This window comes from Micrasema longulum, unplaced genomic scaffold (genome assembly GCF_059751315.1).
Source record: "Micrasema longulum isolate JH-2025_06_02 unplaced genomic scaffold, ASM5975131v1 h1tg000004l, whole genome shotgun sequence".
NCBI classification, from domain to species: Eukaryota; Metazoa; Arthropoda; class Insecta; order Trichoptera; family Brachycentridae; genus Micrasema; species Micrasema longulum.
Genome location: NW_028277213.1, coordinates 203,637 through 224,917, shown reverse-complemented (window position 1 = coordinate 224,917; position 21,281 = coordinate 203,637). Strand labels below are relative to the sequence as shown.

At 30.5% G+C, this 21,281-nt stretch overlaps 1 protein-coding gene and 1 long non-coding RNA gene across 6 annotated transcripts in view; one reads left to right on the top strand and one right to left on the bottom strand.

The window, feature by feature from the left end:
* Cda5 (Chitin deacetylase-like 5) overlaps positions 1-21,281 on the top strand; it is a 254,949-nt gene that overhangs the window by 66,129 nt on the left and 167,539 nt on the right. The window lies entirely within an intron of this gene.
* On the bottom strand, positions 6,326-9,048 carry LOC148285795 (uncharacterized). Its single transcript, XR_015825503.1, has 2 exons — positions 7,890-9,048; positions 6,326-7,319 (listed from the first exon to the last, which is right to left on the bottom strand). It is a non-coding gene; the product is annotated as an uncharacterized LOC148285795 (long non-coding RNA).

Here is a 21,281-nt window from a genome sequence, read left to right as displayed (position 1 = left end):
TTCCGGCAAAAAATAGTTGAGTATTTCAACTTATAAAAATTGTTTTATAAGAAAAAATATCCGCTATAGTATTAACTTGTGTAAGATGTTTTATGAAGGAAGTATATTAAGATTTGAAAAATGATTATCCTTAATTTTTTCCTAATAAATTACAGTTTTAAATGTTAAGGAGTTAAAATACATAGGCAAAATTTCTACAGACTGCAATTAAAACATTAAAAAAACAGCATTATAAAATACCTTTAAGACGCGAATTAATTCCTGTGATTATGCTATTTGAATGATTTTTTTTATGATTTGTTCATTCAACAGGACAAGAGCCAAATAAACCCTGAGTCTGATAATAAACCAACAAAATTCACGAAACATGTGTTTTAATTATTATTATTATATTGGATAACTAATAATAGAATATATTTATTAAATCTCATCAGTTAAATTTTATAGAAAAATTCTTAAAACACGTGTAAAGCATAATTTAAAAGGATGACAGGAATTCGCTCCAAAACACAGTTACTGGGCAGAAGCCAGCTATCAAACCAAAAAACTATTTTTTCTGTATATTATCGACTACCAATAGAAGTAGGAAAAATAGAGACGTACTTAGAGATACGAGTGTTTAAAAAATGTCCAGGTTTTTTTGTTTCAGTTGGTAGAGGAATAAATCAATCTTAAATTTCACGTATATATGGATGAACACTCGGGCTAAGAAGGTTACTAATTAAATTTCTCAAAGCGCAAACTATGCGAGCTGGCCAGTTAAATGTGTATCTCATAACCATTTATTGCGAACTGCATTTTTTGCCAAAATAATATAATATTCGATAAATTTGGGACATGTTCCAATATCTAAATTTGACAAATTTCTCTCATTTTTAGTTAAAAGGCAAATAATTTTCTCAGTTAACAAATAAGAAAGTTATTGAATTAGATATTCAGCCATTGGCAAAAAATTACAACGAACATCTCAATTAGCCATTTTAATAACTGAATTTCCACCAAATGATAAAAAAAGAAAATTCTGAAGTTGTTTTAACTGTAGATTATGGTTGCAATATTTTTTAAGTTGTATGTACAAGCACACGAGGTTTATATAAACTTTAGCATACATCTAGTTACTAGTTCTAGTTCCTTCTGGGGAACTGGCAACAAGACAGACATAACAAGAATACAAAGACAACAAAATAAAATTCTTAAACTAACATACAACCTACCCTACCTGACCTCTACGACTGAACTGTACAAAAAAACACACCAGTTTGACATAAACTACTTGACTAAAATTGAGACCTTAAAAATTGAGCACAAAATAACACTGGTAAAAATATAAGACAACGGCATAACATTAGTCAAAAATGCTGACATACACAAATATAACACCAGACAACAACAACGCTATCATATTGAAAAAGCAAAGACAAACACAGGACAGTCAAAAATGCTACATAATGGACTTAAACACTACAACGTCCTACCTTACTACTTGAAAACTTTTGATGGAGACAAATTTAAAATCAATCTGAAAAAGCACATGTGGACTGAACTAACTAGACTAGACGAGGTTTTTTAAAATTGTAAATAAATAAAAAAATCAAAAAAAAGTTTAAGCGAAACTAATATGGTTTATTTATTGTTTCAGGTATGACTTTTCCATCTACTGGATATGCACATAATATTCTCAATGTAACTGAGGTAAGTTTGATATTTTATGATAAGATTAATTATTGAAATGAACTACATAATCAAATGAATATAATTCGAGACAATAATGATAAGTTATAGGACTTCTTATGGTTGCGGGAAAACCACATTCCAGGAACCTATTTTGAAAAACACATGTTGGTACTCGTAAATCAAACCGGTACAATAATATGAATGTGAAATTTAACATTTAATGTAATAATTTTATATTATCTGTTGGCATAAGGCAATGTATTTAAATTAAAATACAAACGATGATAGAATATACATTACATTATACAGTCAAGTTGGTGGCCTCCGTAGTGTAGTGGTCAAGACGCTTGACTCACGCACGGAAGGTTCTGGGTTCGATTCCCGGTGAGAACACAAAAATTAAAAATGTGATTTTTCTCAAGCCTGGGTATTCTGTGATGTAATTCTCCACTGTTATTGGGCCTCCGGCCCGTTGTGGTGCAAAAAAATAATAATAAAAAAAATATAAAAAAATAAAAAATTCAAAATAAATCAAGCAAAGTTTTTCGTCTAGATGCGAATCCAATTCGTTATCAAATTTGTCCAGGATACATCCTGTATACATACAGTGTATTTTTTTTAATAAATATATCACAATAATCCTTTATTTATTTTTATTTATTTATTCATATTTTTTCGCTTACAAGCTTAATAATAAAAATAATGTGACCTCACTGGGGTTTCCCGTGCCGAGGACACTTAACAATTTAGTTTTTTTTTTATTACATTTAAGAATAAACAAAGAAGACTCATTAAAAAAACAAACATAATTAACAAATATTCAGACAGTTTTAAAAACAAGGTATTTATATACATCTATATTATTTATATTAAAAAACACACAATGAAAACAACAAAAACCTAACATAAGCCATACAGTTGTGGAGCAGTTGATTCAGCATTGGTATGGGCGAATGAGACAATCCATTTTACTTCTACCTAGCTCCACTATCCATTACGAAGAAATACAATCCAGAATTTATTGTATGCGGCTGACAATAGGGAAATATCACTTTTTTACAATTTAAATCAATAATGATGAAATACTGTCGAAAAATAAAATTTCTTAGACTTATAAGCAGCATAAAATAATTGAATTCTTAATTTTAAATTCCCGCAAAAACGGTTCATTGCATTGCCCACGCCCCTAATACTTCACGATTTTGTTGAATTTCAGTCATTGTTTGTGACTTTTAAATTTAAATTGAACAATTTTCCTATTGAAGACTAGGATCAAAAGTATTTTTTATTTATATATGCAAATACGCATATCACTTGTTCTACATAATGTTGCTATTTTACAATGGTTTAAAACAAGTCGCACAGTTTATTCTATTGGTTGGTTGGAAGAAATTGCCATTTGGCTAAAAACCAGCACAGGTGCAAATAATCACGTAAAAAAGATAAATAAATAAACAAAATTTGGTTTGAATCGAATTAATGATTTCGTAAACTTACAAGTCCGGTACGTTCACCATTGTGGAATAAGCTAAGATAAATCGGTGTAGCATCTTTTTAATTCTAAATGTTAGGCTTGGCAATGTTTTATTGTTGGTTCATCAAGTAATGTTTCTATCGGCGATCGTGTTGGCTTTTAATTCGATCTAATAATTCAATTGCATCACAGAAAAGGTCAGAATGTCAAGACGTATAGTTATATTGTATAATCCTCGTAATAATTACGCTACCTCTTCTTTGCCATTAATAATTTTAATACAAAAATCTAACTTCCTATCTGTATGGGCGATATTGTTAACATTACATCAATTTAGACATAAGGACTTATTGACATCTGACAGTTAAAAGCTCTTAATAACTATATTAGCATATTTATTTATTTAATCAGTTTAACATATTACAACAGAGATGAAGAACATTTTAAAGAAGGTAATATAGAAGTCAAGGCATCTACAGGGCTTGTGACCTGTCATTGGCTGGTTTAAGTGGCCACTACACACTGTGTAACATTCACCATTCTGCCTATTTTTGAACATCTATATTCCTTCAATTCTTTCATCTGTTGATGTTTGTGAAGTTAAAGAGCTGAAACCTTTATTTATACGGGTGAGATTCATCTAATTGAATTATTTCACCTACATACTAGGTAACGCCTGAAAATGTTATTTTTTCAATTTCTATACTTCTTCGTGGACCAGGTAATTTATCAACAAAATTTTGAGTTTGTCCAAATGTTTGTAGACAAGGACTGGATTCAACTCCCTGGGGAGCTGTTCATATTAACATATTACAACAGAGATGAAGAACATTTAAGAAAAGGTAATATAGAAGTCTGGGCATCTACAGGGCTTATGACCTGTCAATGGCTGGTTTAAGTGGCCACTTTACACACTGTGTAACATTCACCATTCTGCCCATATTTGAACATCTATATTCCTTCAATTCTTTCATCTGTTGATGTTTGTGAAGTTAAAGAGCTGAAACCTTTATTTATGCGGGTGAGATTCATCTAATTGAATTATTTCACCTACATACATACTAGGCAACGCCTGAAATTATTATTATTATTTTTAACATTTTTAGTATTTTATAATATTTTCACTACTAAACAAAACGTTGATGTACATTTTTTATTTTATTTATTGGGGATATCAACAGTAATACATGTAAAAAAAATATGACTCATAAAATATACAGAGAATAAAACCAATGACATATATGTTTCTAAGAGAAATAAAAATTAACTAAATATCTACATTATACAATGAAGAATGGGGGGGGGGGGGGTAAAGAGGGAATGAAAGAGGAATAAGAAAGGAAAAACTCAAATATTCAGGAATTGACATACGTGATTTATTAGTGTCTCTGACATTAGTATGTAGATTATTACACAATCCAGCAGCTACTACTATGAAAGAGAAAGCAAAACAATTAGAGTGGTGAATGGGTATTGAAAGGGTTCTCTCGTTACTAGAACGAAGAGATAGCTCATGCTGTGATAAATGTTGGAAGAGATCTCTCAGATAAACAGGCGAAGGGGGTTTATTAAAAATATTGTGAAGAAGTGATAGAATGTAAATGTTTCTTCTATGCCTGACACCGAGCCAGTGTAGGTGCGTGTAATATTCAGTTACGTGGTCGAATTCGCGAAGATTGAGGATATAACGTGTATAAACAAATATTCCCAGTGCGACGTTCCACAGTGAAACTTTTTTTTAAATTGTTCAATTTATTTATTTATACTGCATATAATAAAAATATTTTCGTGTGAATTTTCCGATGATAGACATCTAGTATTTTTAGATGTAAACCTTATGGCCACAAAAAAATGTACATTTGTTACAAAATTACAAAGTATTTAACAGAGTAACAAATGCGTTAATTTGAAATCAATTAAGGCACATAAGATACACCTAGAAGCGAGATAAATAAAATTAAGAAAAAAACGACTAAACTAATAGCATTGCACCGTAGTTACGTAAACAAAACCAAATAAGTAAAAGAGTAACACAAAAACATACAAAAGTAACTTAATTAATTAATAAACGTAATTAGGATTGTTGGAAATATTTAAAAATAATTGATAACGCAAAAGACAAAAATAGTCGGTGATTACCGTTGAGCATTTTTTTTTTATTCTTCGTTATTTTATCAATAATTTTGCTTATATATTTAAAAAAAATTATAACCAGAGATATAAATTTAGCATTTGACTTACGTACGATTTCACATAATCATATTTAAAAATACTTGCATTATGTTCTTGACTTTATACATTTTTTTAACATACCACCCATGAAGAAAATTTCTATGAAAAAACATATATGATATAAATCAAAAAATATTCTACTAGCGTTTTCAAACCAGCATAGTCGTATTTTTTCAAAGTAATTAAAATACGCACGCAATAATTTATAGATATACTTTTAATATCAAGTCATATTTTCAGCAGATATTTATTTGAATGTCAAGGATATATTTATTATTTAATATCTATCTACTTAGGTACAACAATTTTTACATTACATTAGATTTATCAAAGGTTCTTAAATATTATTTGATTAGCAGTTTATTTTTATATGACATCAAGGTACTGAAGACTTTCAATTTTATAAAAAGCAATTGACGGGAAATCATTGAACCAATGGAAGTACAGAAAACCATTTTTATAATGCTCTTATAAACTAAAACACATGTCATGCATAAAAAAATATATCAAACGGTGAATCGCGGTTTAATTATCGCGAAATAAAGTAAAATAATCTAAAATAAAATCATCTTATTGAATCCAGGTATTCAGCACGACGCCGACGCGACGTCAAAGTGATAACTGATTCATGAAAAAAATATTTAAATAATTTCTGCATACATTTAAACACCGAAATCTCAGAGTTCCATTATTATTTACTTTGCTTACAATAAACAAGGTTTATATATACTTCAAATATAACAAATTATGGCCTTAACTCTCCAATGACCCGTCTTTGTCGTACTGTTAACTCAAGACAAGATCTGGACTTTTTTGGTTTAAGTTTACAACGATTTACACGAGCACTAAATAAATAGTCCTTATGTTTTTCAATGCTTCTTTTTTTTCAAATGTTTTATACTATTCTTTTATTGTAATATTTAAACCCTTTAAATTGTTTACATAGACACTGTCAATAATAAATAAATAAAATGATAGTTATATTTTATTTTTAGGAGCTTCTCAGCATTTGCTCTAATAATAAGGAAACCACAGAAAACTCGTTAGGAGAGGCGGGCTATTATCGTTTGTAACAGATCTTTCGACTCACTTGAAGAGAACTCGAAAAGCTTATGTTCCGCCCTAGAAATCAGGAGGCAATCCGTGAATGCCATTTAGGAGTAAATATGGAATTAAAAATATGTACTTTGTGGGCAGATGTGCCTCCTAGTATCAAAGTGTCTGTAAATTATTATCAAACAAAAGATTAAGATTATATTAATTAACATTCATCATTTTCTTTTGTGCGTATTCATTTTATGAATAATTCTTGCATAAAGACGATACCTTATGACATTTAAAAGCACCTATCTCACACATAAAATTGTTTAAATACACGTTTTGTGTACTCACCTGTCGTAGACAGGTTTCGTTATTTCTCCGGGTCAAAGATTAAGTATTCTTTTGATTTTCATTATGTATTTACGGAGAATTCATCATACAGACGATAAGATAAAATCATCCACTAAAATAACCCAAACTGTTTGATTTTATCGTGTCAGGGTCAAAATGCTGAATTTCAATTTTGCACGATATTAAAATATTAATTGCATTATAAATAATATGGAAAATAAAACAAACAAACGATCACGCCGTTTCCTCGGAGATATTAGCGGCGAGGATTGAACACCACACCACTTTACTTTGCATACGAACCGAGAGTTTTCTATACTCATTTTTTTTCTGTAGACACACGCTGATTATTTCGACTTTTGACATGTCCATCTTCACTTAATTGTTAGATTTGGTAATGAATTCAAACCTCTTCGTTTTGAACCATCAATATTTGAATCGTTAATATTTTTTGTTGTTCTTTCGTTGTCCATTCGCTCTACATATCCAAAACAACGCAGATCCCATTTCTAAATTGTGTCGATAATGTTTGTCTCAGCTTTACGTACTGCACGGATCTCGGTATTTGTGCACCTATTATACATACTTTACTCACAGAGAGATATTGCATTTAACAACATTCAACCTACTTTCTTTTAATGAAAAATAATAAAATGGACATTGTAGGTTTACGAGGCTGATGCAGCCTCCGTAGTTTAATGGCACTTGACACACGCGCGGGTATTCCTCGTACAGTATGTTAAAACTGACTCTAATTGAATCCGTTGGTCTCTCGAGGTGCAATTTATTTACACACCATATAAATTGCTTGATTTATAACGCCTCATAGTGCCACCCTTGTCTTTTTATTATTCACGTGTCTGATGATGAATGAGGAAGTTGAGTCGTTTTTAAAAAAAAAATTTATTAACACTTTGTATCCCGGAGCCGTGTAAACACGTGATTATATAACCATGCGTTGTGTCCCGGTCCCGTGTTTTCACGTGGTTTACCAGCTGTCTTAAAAGTGCACTTTATTGACATCTAGTGACTTTTATTATTACTTTTTCGCTGCTGGTAAACCACGTGAAACCACGGGATCGAGACACAACGCATAGTTTTATAATCACGTGTTTACACTGCTCCGGGATACAAAGCTCAAAAAAGGAGTAAGTCCCTGTATATGTGCGAACATTGCAATGCGCAATGTGGCTCTCCATAAAGGCCAATGTTGGCGAAACTATCATACAAAAATGACTTGTTTAATTGTTTCAAATAAATATTAAAAGTTTGAATTGATTTTACTCAGTATTTTCATAATTATGACACTTTTAAGAAACCTTTCACCAAACATGAAATTTCACAAAAATAGGCCGGGCACAGGGTAAATTCTATGTGTATTCGGCTGGTAATCAAAATGTTTAGACTATCAAACTAAGCCAAAAATTAAAAAAAAATGTTCTTTCAAATGTCGTATTATCAGCGCTAAGTTTTGCCATCTTGTAATTACTCCGCCTGTGACTTCGCAGGTCTATTTTCTATTTATGTATATTTTTTTTTCTAGCATATGTTTTGAACCTAAAATGATGCACATTCACACTGAACTTCATCGTTCTCAGGACGTATCTGTGCAATAAACTAGGGAATAAGTAAAAATAGTTCGGTGTTAAATATTTAGACAGACAATTGACTTGGACAGCTCGCATCAATAATTTAATTAGCAAAATAGCAACATTATCGAGTCTTTTTTCAAAAATTCATAATTTTGTTCCGAAAACAGAAAAAATTATCATGTATGAAGCCTTTGTCAAATCTATAATATGTTATATGCAACAACTATGGGTAACAGGAAACCAAAATGACATAAACAAACTACAACCTCCCTTATCTAAAACCAACTAAAGAACTTTTTGAAAAAACTAAACAATCAAATGTGAATGAACTTTTTCAACCAGAATCGTTAAAACTTATTCATAAGTTAGCCACTGACATTATTGCAGACAAAGAACTAAAACTTGAAAAAAATTGTAATGAACATGGAAATAATACAAGAATATCAGAACAATACCACATACACAATTCCAAAACAAGACAAAGACAATAGAGACTAATAAATCAGGGACTGAAATTGTACAATAAACTACCAGACAAAACTAAAAAAAGACTCAAAAAACTTTTGAAAAGGCTTTTAAAATATAATTATCAACAAAAGAGTTTAAATGAAATATGATGTATTATTGTTGTAAAATGAATGTAATAATCCATAAGAATTAAAAAATAAATCTTAAATAAAAAAAGAATATCTTTAGTAATTTTCAATTCAAGAGTCAAACTTTTTGATTTGAACGTTTATTTGACTGTCCGTTCTTACAGTTAAGGTTTACGATAGTAAAATAACTGTTAAAGTAGTAGTGTCCAAATCAAAGAATAAAAATTAATACTTAGAGATACTGGAAGAAATCATTTTTTGCATTATTCGTGTGCAACAGAAGATACGGCAGCCTGACAAAATAAAAATACAGATTGTGCCTTTAATTTTAATGGTTGGTTGGAAGAAATTGCCATTTGGCAATAAGCCTGCCAATATAATATGTTGTATGAACAAAAAGTAAAATAAAATAACTACACCACGGGATGTATAGGAGAAAGGGATATAAAAAATAATGATATCAACTTATTTCAACTTTTTTGCAACAGTAATAATGTAATATTATTATTGAAGAGAGTCGAGATAGAAATTTGATGGTATTTAATAAGTACTGAGATTATAAAATGTTGTATTTTTTCTCTCTTAAATTTTGTTCGTAATATTGGCAGAGTAATACATTATTTATTACAGTTATGTGCAAGTATTATTTTATGCTTTATATACGATTACATACTCGTAATTTTACTACCAGCCACATGTCTGGTCGTACACCACTTTAGTGGTTATTATTAATAAGTTATTAATCATGTGCGAGTAAAATAATACCTATCTAGTCCACTGTTCACCATTACAAACTGTTATTAACTAAATATCCTTGGCAAGGTGTTGCCTGTTGCCTTTCATATTTCCGTTCTAACTATACAAGATATAATTTAGAAAAAATCAACTACTCACACTTAAATACATATTAAATCCAGCTGTAACAGAGCTCTATAAATTATTTAATTTTCTGCGTGTAACTTGGTCGTCAATTTTTTCATATTATTTTTTCGTATTAATTAAATGTTTCGTAAAAAATGCATTTGAAATTACTTACGTATCTTTAAATAGTAGTTTTATCAATAATAGAGTTTCCTTAAAATACAGAAGATACCTATGTTCAAGTATTACTATTTTTGTAAATCGGGGTCACTGCAAAATAAGCTTCTGACGTCACTGCGAGCTGAGTAGATCTATTGTGATTGGTCTCCGTAAATTCGTTCTCACCCTCCAAGACCAGGTCTTAAAAGAGCCTGGCTGTCGAGTGGAGGACGAGTGTTTCTATACTTCTAAATCTTCTATAAGTCCTTAAAGTAACGGAGTATTTGGTAGGGGGTGGGTGCTCTCATATCCTCGGGTTTAACCAATGGTCATCCGAGGATGTGGCTACTTTTGTGATATAAACCACAATTAAACATAATGTGTATAGGTGTTTCATTATCTGTCCTGCAGATATGTACGATACTCTCATAAACGTTCATCTGTTAACTGTACTTTTATGGGAAGTTATGGTTCTTACAGTATAGATAATAAATAATATTTTTATATTATTACGACTTTGTAGGATTTTTTTATTATGTTTTAGATATGAACTTCAGTTTTGGCCTATTGTCTGATAAATCCAATTTGGTATAAATATTGTAGCATTTTTCTGTCGATTGGAATTTCCCACTCTTAAGAACAAGCTGCTTATTGCTGCTAACCCTCCAAGTGTCAAGTAGTAGGCTAACATATCCGTAACAGCTACACAGCTACATAACATCCATATTATGGATGTTTTAGAAAGGTTTATTCTTGCGAGGTGTTTATTGAATCTGCTGAGCCCTGTAAGTACACTAATAATAACCCTCACTTAATTTCGGATAAGTTTCATTAAGTCGAACCTTCGACCTCTAGTTCGTGAGTCCGCAACATTGTCCAATCTAACTTTGGGCGATTTATTAGAAATTTTGGAAATTAACATAATTACAAATAATAGCAACAAAATTTCAATAAATCAGCTGACAGAATTTAAAAACTCACCCTTGTTATCCCTCTTAGTTTTACCCTGTACATTGCAGTGAAACAATAAATATATTTTTGTATAATGGAATCCTCCCTTACTGTTTACCGCCGACGCATGTATCCAATAACTTTGTCCCATTCTGTTTCATTGACGTATTATTTTATCTGTTTCGACTTGTTTTTTATATTCTTTAACCTATACTATATAGTAAAATTAAGCATCTAAAAATAAGAGGGATGATCATTCAAATATGCTGGATAAGAGGACATGCTGGTATCGTAGGAAATGAGAAAGCGGATGAACGAGCAATAGCCGCAACTTGTAAAAGAACGGCACCTTTCTTCTCAGAATTTCCCCTTAGTTTTGCTAAACGCTGTATAAAACAAAATACGCAGCAGCGTTGGGGGGATCGTTACCGCGCTTCTTCTACAGGTAAAATCACTCAAATGTTTTTTTCCAACGCTGGCTGTTGCAGCAAACTTCCGTCATCATCACCAAAGTACTTTCCAAACGACCCAAATTTTTACCGGACACGGAGCTATGAGAAGTTATCTATATAGGTTTAAATTAAGGAATGATGATGGACAATAGTCCATGCGATGATATTTCTTCACAGAGTATCGAACATCTGTTATTTCAGTGCCCATTTTTTAGTTTACAACGCCATAATCTTGAAGCAGAATGCAGGAAATATGGAATATCCTTAACAGATATCCACACTGTAGTTAAAAGTAGTTGTCACGCGCCATTGTTCTTGAACTTTGCAACAATGGTGATTGGACTCATAAAGGTAATAAACCAAATCAGTGATCAAACATCCCATTTCCAAGACAAACAAAAACTTTTTTTTTCCAGTACCTTAGCCTTGTACATGACACGTAAGGCTACTAAATACAGGGGTCCAAAGATATATAAAAATATTAAAAAAACCCTACTTTGTTTTGTTAAAATGATCCTTTCACTTTATGATATTTACCTGTCTAAAGATGCTCATTAGAGTGGATAAATAAGTGGAACTAAACTAAAAGTTTTAAATTTATTACATGTATTTAAATATAAGTTATTGTATAATTACAATGGAATTCTATCAAGAATGGTCTACAAATAACTTAAATATAATCAAATATCATCATTATTCACAGCTTAAATCATTCGGTGGACATGTAATTATTACGAATGTTAAGATAAAGCGATGTACTAGATATAATATGCACTGCTCAATTGTTTTTATACGCTCTATAAAACATTGAAAGCTACCACGGTCAGTAATTAATAATGAATGTTCCTCGCAAATAATAATAATAATAAACACTTGTTTTGCTGTGGGATTTAAGAATCCGTTTGTAATAACGAGAGATTATTGAATCACTGTTGTACCTTCCGTTAAATTCAAGGTAGCAATGCGCCATTTATTAATTTTATATATGTAGAATGTAATTTAGAATGATAACAAATAACACCTCACAAGGGCGCACTCAAAGGTGTGGTAACTGTTGACTACCGTATGTACTCGATTCTCACGTACTTCCATAATACTCCTAGAGGAATGCAACAAACTAAGCAACATATATAGAGTATGTACAAATGGCTTGTGAGAAAAGCCACTTCGTGAGACCCGAGACTTGAGACGTAGAACAGAAATAATATGAGCATTTCGTAAATTAATATTTTAGCACGAAACATTGCTCCGAATAAAGCAATGCCATAAAATTATCTTATTACAAAGCGACATCTAGATTTACAATAATAATTGTTTCGTAAATTTAAGAGACACCTAACGACTGTCCGTACTTCAATTCTTTGGGTCCACGTCCAAATTATAAAATGATTTATTTCAATAATCCAACGTACATGATAACACTGACTTTCCCAATATATATATATATAGACAACACACCTCTCCCAAAAGTTAAACAGTTTGAATACCTCGGATCTGCAGTAACTAGTAACGCCTGTAGCTCAATCACAAATAACTATCGACGTGCTTAAAAACATGCCAAGCATTTGAGCGATCACAATGAACATTTTTTTATTTTTTTTAATTGAAATTTAAATTTCATTGATAAATCCTTACGGGTAACATACATTTTACAAAATATTGTTATCAACATATTACAACAGAGATGAAGAACATTTAATAGAAGGTAATATAGAAGTCCAGGCATCTACAGGGCTTATGACCTGTCAATGACTGGTTTAAGTGGCCACTTTACACACTGTGTAACATTCACCATTATGCCTATATTTGAACATCTATATTCCTTCAATTCTTTCATCTGTTGATGTTTGTGAAGTTAAAGAGCTGAAACCTTTATTTATGCGGGTGAGATTCATCTAATTGAATTATTTCACCTACATACTAGGCAACGCCTGAAAATATTATTTTTTCAATTTCTATACTTCTTCATGGACCAGGTAATTTATCAACACTGACTATAAACAGCTCCCCAGGGAGTTGAATCCAGTTCTTGTCTACAAAAATTTGGACAAACTCAAAATATTGTTAAAATATTGTCAAAATATTGTTACTTTTAAAATTTGCATTCTACTGTTCATAATAATATTTTTAACATCTTTTGTAAAGGTTGTCTGAGTCTTTTGTTTAGTTTTGTCTGGTAGTTTATTTTATAATTTCAGTCCATGGTTTATTAGTCTCGATTGTCCTTTTCTCGTTTTAAAAGGTTGTATATGATATTTTTCTGATATTCTCGTATTGTGTTCATGTTTACTACAGTTTTTTTCAAGTTTTAATTATTCGTCTACAATTACATCAGTGGCTAATTTATGAATAAATTTTAAGGATTCTAGTTTAAAGAGTTCAGTTACATTTAATTGTTTAGTTTGTTTAAAAAGTTCTTAAGTTGCTGTTAGATAGACAAAATGAACATGCTTAAGTTATCGCAGTCATAAGTCGACGCGTATGTAATCTTTAAGTCAACGCTCGTGTCGGATTAATTTTTGTTTTCCTCGTCAATAAATACAGTTCACTGGCGAAAAATCGATTAAATCGGTTAAAAAAAAAAACAAAAAAGTTTAAATTAAATTACAATTACTATGGCGACTGCTTTTCTTGGCATTTGGCTTGCCAACGGGTGGCGAAATGCAATAGTGTGCTCTGTCGGTCAGACATTATTATTCACTTCTAAAAAAGCTTCCTCTGGGCTGGTATTCCAAACGCTCTCGCGGACGTATTTAAGATAAGTTCATATTTTCTATAATATGATCTCTTCTAAACGTAATGAGGAGAAACCCAAGTTTTTCTTTACATATTTTATTTCTCGCTCATCTTAAACATAGTGTGAACAAAATTAATAAGTAAATTAAAAATCAATCTTGGTTTTCCAATGATGAAATATTTCAACACAATAGTACACAAATTGAAATATCTGAGCCAGGTTAATTTCATTGAGTTATAAAATGTATATTGTTACGGCAATTGCTATTAGACAAAATTGATACTCGTACTTTTGTACTCCACGTTTAGACATGAACCCAATTTACGATTTCCTTAAAATATGGTCATAAAAAGTTAGCACGCCCTAAGGCACCTATAGGACTTGGGAAAACAAGACAATTGTAATGTATTTTGAATAATGTGTCGAGTATGTTTAATTTTTTTGAGTTTTATACTGAAATTAAACCCTTCTCGGATTGCATTAAAATAAATCGGTATTTCAGTTTGGTAGTATGTAAATCCTTGCAAAACATCACTTTTAAAATATTTCAACAATTATTAAAAGACCCCACCGCCAGAACATTATACTCATTATAAACGATTTTGAGATACTCAAATATTTATCCATAAAAAACTAAGTATATTTAAAAAATATGCAGTTTTACATACATATGTATTTATCACAAAGGTATTGAGATGTTATTTCTTTTTTTAAGGAGAGGCCGTAGGCTAACGAGCACACGTATCGATGGTATTTTGTATGATGCACAAAAAAAAGATTTTTGTGGGTAGATGTATTAACAATACCTCAAGCGACGCAACGTCCATCCGTCTTCAAAGTTAATCTTCAATATAATTTTTAAAGAAGTACTAATTTTTCATATTTTAATACTTTACGATATACCAGTAATTACGCCTACAGTACCTTGTTTGCGTATTTCGCGCCCTTATTTGATTATATTTTTTTATATATTAAAAATTTGCTTATATGATACATACTAAAGTTTATAAACAATAATAGGTAGCAGTTATACGATGGTAACAAAGTAAAGTTAATAAAACTTGTTTTTTTTATTATTTATTTATTTTTTTATTTTATTTCATTGTTTGGTTTATTATTTATTTTTTGCACCACAACAGGCCAAGAGGCCTAATTACAGTGGTGAATTACATCACAGTATACCCAGGCTTGTTCAAAAAGATACCATAGATGTTATTCAAAAGTACATTATTAACGTTTTTCAAAGTGTTATTTAATATCAGAAAGAATATCACCGAAAATAAAGAAATTAAAAATACTCATACATACTACATACATATTTATAAAAATAAATAAAGAAAGGTTATTTTATCAATATAATAATAGTGTACCAAAGAGTGACTAATTTAAACATTGTTTTTAGTGATAACTCATTATAATTACTTGATGTATTTTTTAATTTAATAAAAGCAGGTGAAGTATTAAATATATTTTTAAAATCGTTAAATTTATTGTCAATTTCAATGTAATCACACTAACGGAGAGAACTAAGCAAAATTTGTTTGAAATGATTTTGTGTGGAAAGTACATCTAAGTTTGGTGGTCTTAAATGAAATCCTAAAGTTTATTTCATTTACCAAGCATGGACAATCATTCACAATATTATGTAGTGTGACAACATCAGCTACTATGCGTCAAGTGCTGTTTTCATAAGGCGCTATAAAAATTGCCGTCACTTCTAATTTCAAAGTTTTTTTTACATGTTGATTATTTGGAAAACCAACACTCTCCGTATAGAGGATTACCGCGTACCTCTTGTTTATTGAAATCATAATTTTAAAACGTTCAATTATATCATTGTTTAATGTTTCTTAATCGATTAGGAAAAACTAATAAGGTTAAAGTAATACTGCCGCCCAAGTCGCTTGGTCCGCGGTCTCGCGTGTGTCGTGATCGATTTGCCCAATAAATAAAATGTTAACAAGATTATTCAACTTTTACTTTTTGTGTCAGAGGTCACGTACATACGAATAAAATATCATTAACGTATATGTACAATACAATATATTGTGCACTCGTGTATCCGTACAATGAATTTTCGCACACTGTATCGATATCTTTACAGAATGACTTGCGACTTTAGTAAAATCAAATTTACATTTTTTTTTCTTTGTACCCAATAAATAATGCGTCGTATAAAAGTTTTCTCTTAAACAGTGCTGCAATGAACAAATTGTTTTTGTGTATACACGTTTTAAAATTTCTTATCAATGAAATGCAGTCAGTTTAAGTATTGAATTTAAACAAAAGGGCGTTTACACGCGGACAATACAATATTATTCTGTCCCAGGACTCATTGTCTACGTGAAATTTGTTGGACAGAAAATTGTAACGAGACATTGTCATGAAGATAGACGGGAAGGCTTTTTAAGGAAATATCACATATTACGACTACCGATAAAAATATCAGAAATGGATTAAGAATAATTAATTGCATTTTCAAAGTCGGCCTTGTGGTGTAATGGTTAGCGCGTTTGCCTACCATGCAAGAGGTCTCGGGCTCGATTCCCAGCATGGTTAATTTGAAATATTTATTTAAAAAGGAAGTTTTTTTAACACTAGAATATATTTTATAGTCCCTGTACTGGTACTTGAAGCATAAGACTAATCATCTTACCTTCATGTAACAAAAAAAAAAAACAAAATACGCTGCGATTGGTTTACTAATGTAGTGCCCTATGCACCATAAGGTGCGTCAAGGGAATGATAACCATTTTTCTAAACATGTTCAATTACTTTGAATTTTTATAAAAATATACATATTTTCGTATGTTAATATTGATGTTATTTTAACCGTCTCGATATATACCGATGAAGATAGCGTTTATAATCGCACAACTGATCTTATCTTGAGATTGCTGTTTTTGTTTTTCGTATTTTTTTATTTATATCAATAGTATATGTTCATAAAAATGTATTTAATTGTTGCTAAATGGACTGAATGTGTCCGTAAATAAATAAATGTTAATGTAGGAACACAAGAGGCCAATAAAAATACAAAAAATACAACTTCTACTAAGAAACTTTAATGTTTAATAATGTGTCACGTGAAGATAGATATATGATACCTTTATATTATGTAAAACTGTGGACACAAATAGAAAACCTTCATAAAAACAAGTCTTCTTAATATAATACGGTAAAATAAAATACATTTTCCTGTTAAAATAATTGAGGTAAAAATCATTGATTACCTTCATAGGTCAACATAAAAAAAGATTGGTTAGTATTTCAATCAGAGTTTTCAATAACACTAACGCCAAAATACTGGTTCAGCATCTTAATTTGGGCATGTGGAGCAAATGTACCATAAAAAAACTTTTAAAAGTTTTTATGGTGCAAATATTTTCGAATGCAACTTTTACATGTCAATAGTCGAACAATTGCACAAGTTAAAAGTACCAGAATGTAAAAGTATACTTATTTAACAGACTACCAGCAATACATTCATGGACACACAAAACAACACGTAACTGGATTAGAGATCATTCATTCGAATGAGAGTCTGAATGCAGTAATTCATTCGAATAAATTAGTAATCAAACAAAAGAATAATGGTTTTAAAAAAATTGAAATATCTGTTTGAAAATTTTAATAAACCTGTACAACCCATAATCCTGGGAAAAAGGGGCGGTGGTGTCTAGAGGTCACAATAAACGAAACGACTATCTGTATTAACTATGGAATACCGGGAATGAATGATTCATTTAATTCGATTGTTTAATTTATTTAATTACTAATCATAAGTACCAAAAGTATGTAATAAATATGGAAATAGAACTCTCAAATATTTAGTACCTAGAATTTTTAATTTATTACCAAAAGAACTTAAATTTAACTCACATTGTAACAAGAGCAAAATAAGAGAGTGGCTACTCGATCAAGAGTTTATATATGAATAGTAGCTTAGGTGTAAATATTTTATTTTTTCGTATATTTTCTTGTATTTAAAAAATTAATTTATATATTATTATTTGTATAAACATGTTTATTCTGATCTTTCCGGCTGTTAATTTTGATATGTTATTCATTGTTTTTATAAATGTAAATAATATTATTAAGTCAGTATAAATATAATCTTCACCAACAAGCTACAAAAAGTGGCTTGGTGAGATTTTAGTTTTAGTAAAAATATAACAAGTGAAATTTTTTTAAATTGTAAAAATGTATAATTATGCTATTAAATCAAATAAATTAAATTAATTAAATACGATTAATAAATAGATTAGATTATTTTCATTTTTCAACTGGATCAGTTATCCCCTTGTCTCTATGTTCCCTTATAACTGCAGTATGTTAGTTACGAAAATTAAACTCAGAAATATGTATGAAAAAATATGGACGAAATAAATGTAAAATATTATAGCGAGAATTAGAGCGATTATTACAGAGAAGAAAAACATTTATAAAAAATGAATATGGAAATCTGAGCATTAACACGGCTTATGACCCGTCATTGGCTGGTTGCAGTGGCCATTTGACTAACTGTGTAACATACTAGGCGTTGTCTGGCAGGTGAATTGGTTCAGCCGAATGAATCTCTCCCACCAGATAAAGGTTTCACCTCTTTTACTTCACAAAAGTCTGAATCTGAATCTGAGTCTTTTATGAAAAAAATGAGAAAATGTCTGTTTAAACATAGGCAAAATGGTAAACGTTACACAGTTTATAAAGTGGTCACATAAACCAGCCAACGACAGGTCATCAGCCCTATAAATGCCTAGACTTCCATATTCCCTTCTCAAAAATGTTTTCCTACTGTTGCAACAAATTTAGATCTGAATAACTCCCTAGTGAGGAAATCCAGCCTGTCTACAAACATTTGGAAATACTCAAAAAATTGTTGAAATTATAAGAACTCTAATATTATTATTTCTTTTAAAGTTTAAAAATAACAAGTCTTCAAGTATACAATGTTTATTGCAGTGTTGTCTTTATGTATCAAACCATAACATTATATCTGTAACGAAGAAACTGCATGATAATAAGTTGATTAGTAGCTATTTTTAATTAAACATCTTACAAAATCATCTTTTCCAATAAATCAAATATGTTTTTTTAAATCACAAAACGCAATTTCTCTCTTTAGTAGGAAAGTAATCTGTATTTTCTAACAATATAATTTCATTCCTTTCGATGCGCTTCAAAACACGTATTTTTTCATTCAAAACAATCCCGGCACGAAATAACGATCATCATCGAGAGATAAAATATTCTGACTGACTGTTAGTTAATCTTAGAATACAGAAAGTGATTAAATGAATATTCTTCTTACATACAATATCGCTTTACTCTCGAATGACCGTTTATCGAAATGTATTGCTTCTTTCTTACAATACTAGAGAACAGCGGCGTTCCTACAAATACTTTCTAGATATTTTACATAGGATTTCGCTATAAAGTTTAAATAAAGAGCCATTAAAACATTAAAAAAAGTTATACCCCATTCAGAACATCGTCTATAGACGGGGTAAATTGTATTTTAATGTGTATTTATTGAAAATACTTTACAAGTCCCGTGTCGTTGAATGTAATTAGTTCTTTTAAAATTAAATTAAAATTAAAATTGCGATGTCGTTTATAGTCTTTGCAGCGCCTTTCCAGCGTCGATTTGTTAGAACAGTAACTTTTTTAAGCATGTTTGGTTTATTATAGAAACAAAAGACGAGTCATACACAAATTTGATACGGTATTTAATCCAAAAATTTGGAAAATCTATACTTAATAATAATTATGTGGATTAAAATATCACTCGTCTTTTATTTATGTAATAAATAACAATTAACTTCCATGAAGAATTTTCTACTTCAAACTTAAATGATTATCGGTTTATGTTTTATTATGAAAATACCTAAACACAAACAAAATGTTATTATAGGAAAAATACTGCTGTACTTAAAAAATAATAAAAATCTGCCTCTCAATAAATTCTGTACCTTGGAGGATAAAACACGGGAGCCCGTTTTTTGCAGTTTTAAGGTAAAAAATGCAGATATTATTGCAATAAGCTATTTTATACGTAAATATAACACTTTAGTCCAATTTCGTCACAAAAATGGTTTTTAATTGAAATTTTAAATCGCGTCACTGTTTTACCCAATCAACAAATAATTTCGATTTACGAAACTTTTTTCTGACTAAGTAACCTTGGTGACTTGTGCCTCTTAAATAACAAAATTTACGCTTTGAATGTCATATGGCAAAAACATCGAGACAAAGTGGATGATTGCCATTTAAACAATAAACAAATAAACAATATTTTGAGTTTGTCCAAATTTTTGTAGACAAGGACTGGATTCAACTCCCTGGGGAGCTGTTTATATTAACATATTACAACAGAGATGAAGAACATTTAAGAGAAGGTAATATAGAAGTCTAGGCATCTACAGGGCTTATGACCTGTCAATGGCTGGTTTAAGTGGCCACTTTACACACTGTGTAACATTCACCATTCCGCCTATATTTGAACATCTATATTCCTTCTTCATCTCTGTTGTAATATGTTAATATAAACAGCTCCCCAGGGAGTTGAATCCAGTCCTTGTCTACAAAAATTTGGACAAACTCAAAATATTGTTGATAAATTACCTGGTCCATGAAGAAGTATAGAAATTGAAAAAATAATATTTTCAGGCGTTGCCTAGTATGTAGGTGAAATAATTCAATTAAATGAATCTCACCCGCATAAATAAAGGTTTCAGCTCTTTAACTTCACAAACATCAACAGATGAAAGAATTGAACGAATATAGATGTTCAAATATAGGCAGAATGGTGAATGGTAGTGTGTAAAGTGGCCACTTAAACCAGCCATTGACAGGTCATAAGCCCTGTAGTTGCCTAGACTTCTATATTACCTTCTCTTAAATGTTCCTCATCTCTGTTGTAATATGTTAATAAACAAATAATAAAAACTTTCTGTTATATCTCACATTTTTTTCAGTAATAAATTAATAACTACCCAAAAGTCCGTCACGTCCCGTCCCTGTTGTAAACGGTGATACAAATATTATTATTTTTGAAAATCGTGACTTGAGTGAGCCACTTCCGAGTATGTAATGCCAGCAGAAGTCCTACAAAAAGGTGCATTAGATAATTTAGCAACTTAACTAGACTACTCTGTA